Genomic DNA, 6,629 nt, shown 5'->3' on the forward strand with positions numbered 1-6,629 from the left:
ACACCCTCCAATTGGGTATAGCCCTTCATCGTAAAATATGCCTTATACTTGTCAATTGAACCATCCACCTTGTATTTGATCTTTAAAACCCATTTGTTTTCAATGGTCTTACACCTAGGATGTAGGTCAACTAATTCCCGTACCTGGTTCTTACTCATAGAACTTAGTTCATTCTCTATAGCAGCTTGCTACTTCTCCTTAGTAGATGAGAAGAATTTTTCTCACAAAGAAGCAGGCTCATCCTCATCCTTTGGAAAACAAATGAGAACTTCCCCTTCAATCTTAAAGCGATGATCGGGAATGTGCCCAAGAGTGCTCTTATGCATAAGGGAATCTTGATGATTGACTAATGGCTGATGATCAGTCTCACTTTCTCTGAAAATTATAGGATGAGTTAATTCTCCACCCTCGCCAAGAGTAGGTGAGACGCTTTCCTCGTCCTCTATCTGAAAGAGGTCGAGATCCCTTCTAGCATCACTAATGCTAGGAAAGTCTGTCGCAATAAAGTTGACATCCCGTGACTCTATCTTGGTCATTCCTCCATCAAGGTATTCACCGTACATAACGTAACCCTTTGAGCTGTCAAAATATCTTATAAAGATGTGTGTTCTAACTCTAGGGCCAAGCTTCCCAAACTTATGGGAGGTGCTGTGAACATAACCTGTTGATTTCCATGGTCATGTATGCCCTAAATTTGACTTTCACCCTTTTATAACTTATGGGGTGTCAAAGGAACTGACTCTGAAGGCACCCGGTTAAGGATGTAGTCTGCAGTCAAAAGAGCATCCCCCCAAAAAGATATTGGAAGGTTGGCTTGCACCATTATCAATCTAACCATATCTAAGAGTGTTCTATTCCTCCTCTTCATTACATTACTTTGCTGCGAAGTATGAGAAATGGTCAATTGCCTACTAATCCCTTTCTCCTCACACAGTTCTTTGAACTGGTTAGATAGATACTCACATCCTCGGTCAGTGTGCATAGTTTTTAATTTCTTATTTGACTGATTCTCAACCTTTGCCACGAGGCATTTGAAGCAATCTAATGCCTCGTAGCGGTGGGCAATCAGACACATATAACTGTATCGTAATTAATAATCAATGAATGTAAGAAAATAAGAGGCACTATGGCGTGCCTTTACATTTATAGGTCTACAAATATCTGAGTGGACAAGTTCTAGAGGTTGGGTAGCTCCAACTGCCTTTCCAAAAGGCTTTCGATGAGCTTACCTACTAGACAGGGCTCACACACAGTGATGTTGACTTTAACGAGTGAGCCTAAAAGGCCTTCTTAGCTAACCTAGCCATCCTGTCTCACCCCTATGTATCCCAATCTAGCATGTCATATAATAGATTCAGAATTATCACATGTATTAATTATATAAGAAATAGATGAAGTAGAATCAATTAAATCTAATTTAAAAAATCCATCAATTAAGGATCCATGTCCAACAATAGTACCACTCAAATAAAACTCTAAAGTGCAGCCATCAATATGAAAAAAAAATCCTAAAGATAATAATACAGAAACTTAAAGTAGATTATGCTGAATATCTAATGCGTAAAGCACATCATGAAGAAGCAAGGTGCGCCCAATGCGCATATTGAGGTGATAAGTACCAACTCCTTGAACTGCTTTACTAGTGTCCTCATGAACATGTTCTGGGATCCAGTCGGAACTCTGCGATAATCTACAAAACCCCTTCGATCTCATGCTATATATTTTGTTGCTCCTACATCCACAATCCAATCAGACTATGTATAGGAAATTAAAACATGGTTACAAAAAATTGTACAAAGAGAGTGGGATAAAAATGGTATCTTCTTTGTCTCAGTGCAATCACAAGCGAAATGCCCCATCTTCTGACAGTTGTAACATTTGACCTTGGATAAATCTTTCTTTCTGCAACACTTACCTCTTTTGTTCTTGGTATGCTTGCATTCTTTTAGCACCTATTTCTAAGCTATACCCTGATTTCTTGGGTTGCCCTGTCTTTTGTGCTTGACCTTGCACTTGCCTCTATGGGCGAATAGGACAGTTACATGGTTCACCTCTTGGTAGTCCGCCTCAAGTATCACATGTTGTGCAATGTCAAAATTTTTTTTAATGATATTATTGTGTATGAGAACAAGCTTTATGGGGCTCCAAGAATCGGATAATGTCCTAATGATAGCTTGAACTTGCTGCTCATTAGTAAGGGTGGTCCTAACATCTTTCAGCTTCTAAATCATGTCCTTCACCACTCTGAGGTGTTCAGGCATAGTGTGCTTCGGGTTCATCTTATACATCTCAAACTTTAAGGTCATATCCTTTAACCTTGTAGTAGATATACTGTAATATCCCGCTTCTTAAACCCGATCTGATTTCGCGGTTGAACCGGTTTAACCATGCAGGAACCGAGCCAGAGGATGTTAGAGCGGGTTCCTTATGGGCTATGATGGCACGGGTGACCTTAAACACCGGCTGGCCCGACAAGTCCGAGTTAGTGCCAGAAGAGACGGTAGTGCCCAAACCGTGTACGTGCACCTACCATAAGGCTATGTACGGATAAAACAGGTATTATATCTGTATTTTAAGATATATACGTAGGCTACAATGTATGCCTGGGGTGGGGTTTGAGCCGAGGTCCGAGCCCGGTCAAAATCCCAAGTTTTGACTCTCGGGTGGGTATGACAGGTGGGTACACCCACCCACCTGAGTGACCCATCCAACACTATTCACTTAAGTAGGAATAGTATATAAAGCTTTATGATTTCTTTTCTTTCCATTTATTACCCCGTACGTTGGTGAGAAAAGTAAAGAGGAGAGAGAAAAGAAAGGGAAGAAGAAGGGAAGAGGAAGAAAGGAAGGATTTCAGTGGCGCCGAAGCTCGATCTTGCCATTCCGGTGCCAGGAGAGTAATCTTCAACTCGAGATCTACAGTTGGAGGTAAGAAAAGTTGGATTTTATGAACATTAACCATACCCACGCTTTAAACCCTTGATTCGAGTATGGTTTCTTAAGATCTTGTAAACACCCTTGGTAATGATGAATCTAAGGTTTAATAAATGATTTATGTGTTGATCTTGAAGGATTTGAAGAGATATTGACAAGGTAGAAGGAGCATTGTGAGTTGGAAGTGATTTGGAGGGTTTGAAGTCATTCTTGAGCAAAGAAGGTATGATGGTTCCCCTCGCTTGAATCTAACTTAGATCTAAGCTAGAACCATCCTATAGGACTTTAAAGGTGTGAAGAATGGGTTGAGAAAAGCCCCATTTGGGTCCCCAAGGAATGGAAGAAGTTGAGAAGAAACTGGGGTTTTTCCGCCAAAACCGGCGGGTACAACCGGCGGGTCCCTACCCGCCTGAGAGCACCCACTTGAGAGGGCCGGGGGTCCCTGGCCAAACCGGCGGGTAGGACCGGCGGGTCCTACCGGCGGGTCCATACCCGCCGGTCCAAACCGGCGGGTAGGACCGGTGGGTAGACAACCCACCTGAGTGACCAGAATGTGATTTTTGGTCCGATCGAGCCCAAATCGGACGTGGGACCTTCTTTCGACGTTCTAAACACAATTTTGACGTCGGATTTCATTAATTTTGATTCTAAAATGGTGAAGTACTAACCCCTCTCAATTTTGTTAGGTTCACCAAAGCCTACCCGTTTCGCTCCGGATCTCACCCGTACCGAGCGGGAATCCTTGTACGCTACAAGTAAGTGGAGAGAGGACGTTTGGCCTATTTCAAGGCATTTGGTTGGCATTCCTATAACTATATCTAATCTAGTCATGTCATCATGAATATGCTATATAGATTAGTCATTTCACACTTTGATGTGCATATATGCTATGTTTACTTTTCAAATGCAAATTGAATGGGATGTTATATGTCGAATGTGTACATCATGTTGCATAATGCATTGATAGACTAGATGCCGTGGTCGGCTTGGAAACGAATGCATTGGTGGCCCGTGGTATGGGACACGGAGGCACTATGCAGTCGTACTACATATAGGAGCATGCGGTATTAGGATTCTCACCATCCCGTGCTACGACCCTTCCCAACAGGGGTTAAGGTGTTGGGTTGCCATTTGGGGGGAAGCAGGGTTCGCGGTTGTCGGACACTGTGGCGGTTAGGCATTACGCGCGGCGAGTCATGTAGGACAGTCGGCAACCCCGGTGGTATTTCAAGAGGGCCAATCGTACTGCTTTTAAATTGCTGGAGTCAGCACTGTCATTTAATTTATTTACATTCTGTTGAGAGCCGGTGGACGGCATTGTCTTTATTTTTCCGAGTACTCACGGTGGGCCTTCTCCAACAGCCCTATGGGCGTATCGCGGGAGGGAGTTCGCGGCTCGTACCCGGAGTATACGCGCACTGTGGTTATAGTTGCACTAAAACCAAAGACTTAGTAATGTTGATTAGGTGTATGAGAATCAAAATGAATAGCATGACATGTAGTGCATATGATGTGTTGTGATGTGTGGACTGTTGTGTGTGGTCCACCTCTCTACTTGCTGAGCTAGTGAGCTCATTCCATGTGTACACCCCTTTTTAGATGTGTTTGCAGGTCATGCATCTGAGGAGTATGGGGTGGGTCCCACAGTCGAGTTTCCTGAAGAGGACTGGTGGACCCCTGAGGAGTTTGAGCACGGCGTAGACTACGCATGTGAGAGCTGTGCTGCGGGACAGCAGTTCTGAGGCCGAGCTGAGCTCCACCTTGGAGGCCGTGCTGAGCTCCACTACCGAGGCCGAGCTGAGCCCTTCTATATGATGCCGAGCTGGGCACAACCCCTGATGCCGAGCTGAGCTCCAGCCTTGATACCGAGCCGAGCTGTGTACTCTGATATTTTGATGATTTCCTGTATATACTTGATAATTGAACTTTATTCTTTTTGTGTATATATCATGCCTTCGGGCCCCAATGTATATAATTATTGTATCACCATTTGGGTATCAAGTATATGGGAGTTATTCACAGGTAAAACTTAGTCTTCCGCTGATTTGATGGATTTATGTTAGTGTGTGTATGCTGTGGTGGAATACAGTATCTGATGATCCTGGCAGGTTTGGGTTAACCGGTGTTAACTCGGTCACCGCTCCGGTTCAGGGTGAACGGGGTGTGACATATACTTTCGAAGTCAATTTTCAGCTGGTCCCACATGGACTTAGTTGTGGTGTATTTCTCATAATCAACAATTAGTTCAATATGCATAACGCTTAACATAATAAAGCACATACTATGATCTTTATTCATCCACTAATTATAGGCTTCCATATCACGACGATGCTGAGTAGTAGTACCCTCAGTGGGTTTGTCTATAGCAGTGGTTAAATACTCAAGGTAATTTTATTCATCGAACAAATATTAAATCTTTCGATGCCACATGTCAAAGTTGGGTCCAGTCAGTTTGTCATCCTTAGTGAGGTTCGCAACAATATGATTAGTGGCCATATCACTACACATAAAGATGTGCAAGGTAAACATTAGGTACACATTCAAATTTTTTTTTCAAAAACCCTAATTAAAATTAACGGTTTCTTACTACACACGGTGAGACAAAATATTTCGATAAGCTCATAATCAAATCTCAAATGTGTGGGTCAAGGACATAATTTTAATCGATTTTAAACAAATATAAAGAGAATTAGATATCTCCAATCCAAAAAATTACCCCATTTAAATGGGTACGCATGGGTCCCACACAAAGGAACCCAATTGGTACTTAAAGTGGCATGTTGAGGTAGTGTAAGCGATGATATACAATGCGAGGCACTTTTCCTATACAAGGCTTCTCAATAAATTAATTACATTGTCCCAAATTAATAATTACATTCTTTACATCAATCTACTGAGTAGGGGGTGCCGTACTTTACATCATGCACGGAGACTACCTCTAACGTACATACAAAAACATGCCCACTTTTATTAAATATCAATTATGATCTCCAACCCAAAATAAAAATAAACATCCATGGGTCAGTGGGTGGAGATCGACCATGCATCCCAATAAGTGGAGCGAGTTACAAGTCATAACTGCTATGGGAGGGTATAATACAACTGATAAAATACATACGCACATGCTAAATACATTAAAGCAATGAAATCATATGTAAAATAAAATCAGTCACATAGCCGAGCATCACAAAATATATCACATAAAGTATCCTCCAAATATGACTAAGTCATTAAGGGGAAAATGCGTAATTTTAGATAGGGTGACACAAACCCTAAAATACATCAAAATATATATATTTTTTAAAACTTTGTTACCCTTGAGTAGAGTTCAACAAATAAAACCTTAATCACAATCAATACTTTCTAATACTTGTTGATTCAAATATCTTAAAGCAAGTAACATAACATGCATTATCATGACAATTAATATCACATGAAGTCTCCCATCTCTAAAGTCATAAGGGTACAAAGTTTATTTGGGATAGGGTTACACAAACCCCAACCCTAGTCGCATCAACATCCTTAGCTCTGACAATTTGGATGAGATTAGTATTGATCAAATTAACCGATCTCCAATCTAACCTAAGCAAGATCATTATCTAATCGATATTTGGTATTGGCCTTAACGGATTTAAGCCAATCCAAATCAAACCGAGTTGACCACAATTTGAGATAGATAACAAACCAATTTTCTT

Source organism: Macadamia integrifolia, chromosome 12 (genome assembly GCF_013358625.1).
Source record: "Macadamia integrifolia cultivar HAES 741 chromosome 12, SCU_Mint_v3, whole genome shotgun sequence".
Taxonomy (NCBI): domain Eukaryota; kingdom Viridiplantae; phylum Streptophyta; class Magnoliopsida; order Proteales; family Proteaceae; genus Macadamia; species Macadamia integrifolia.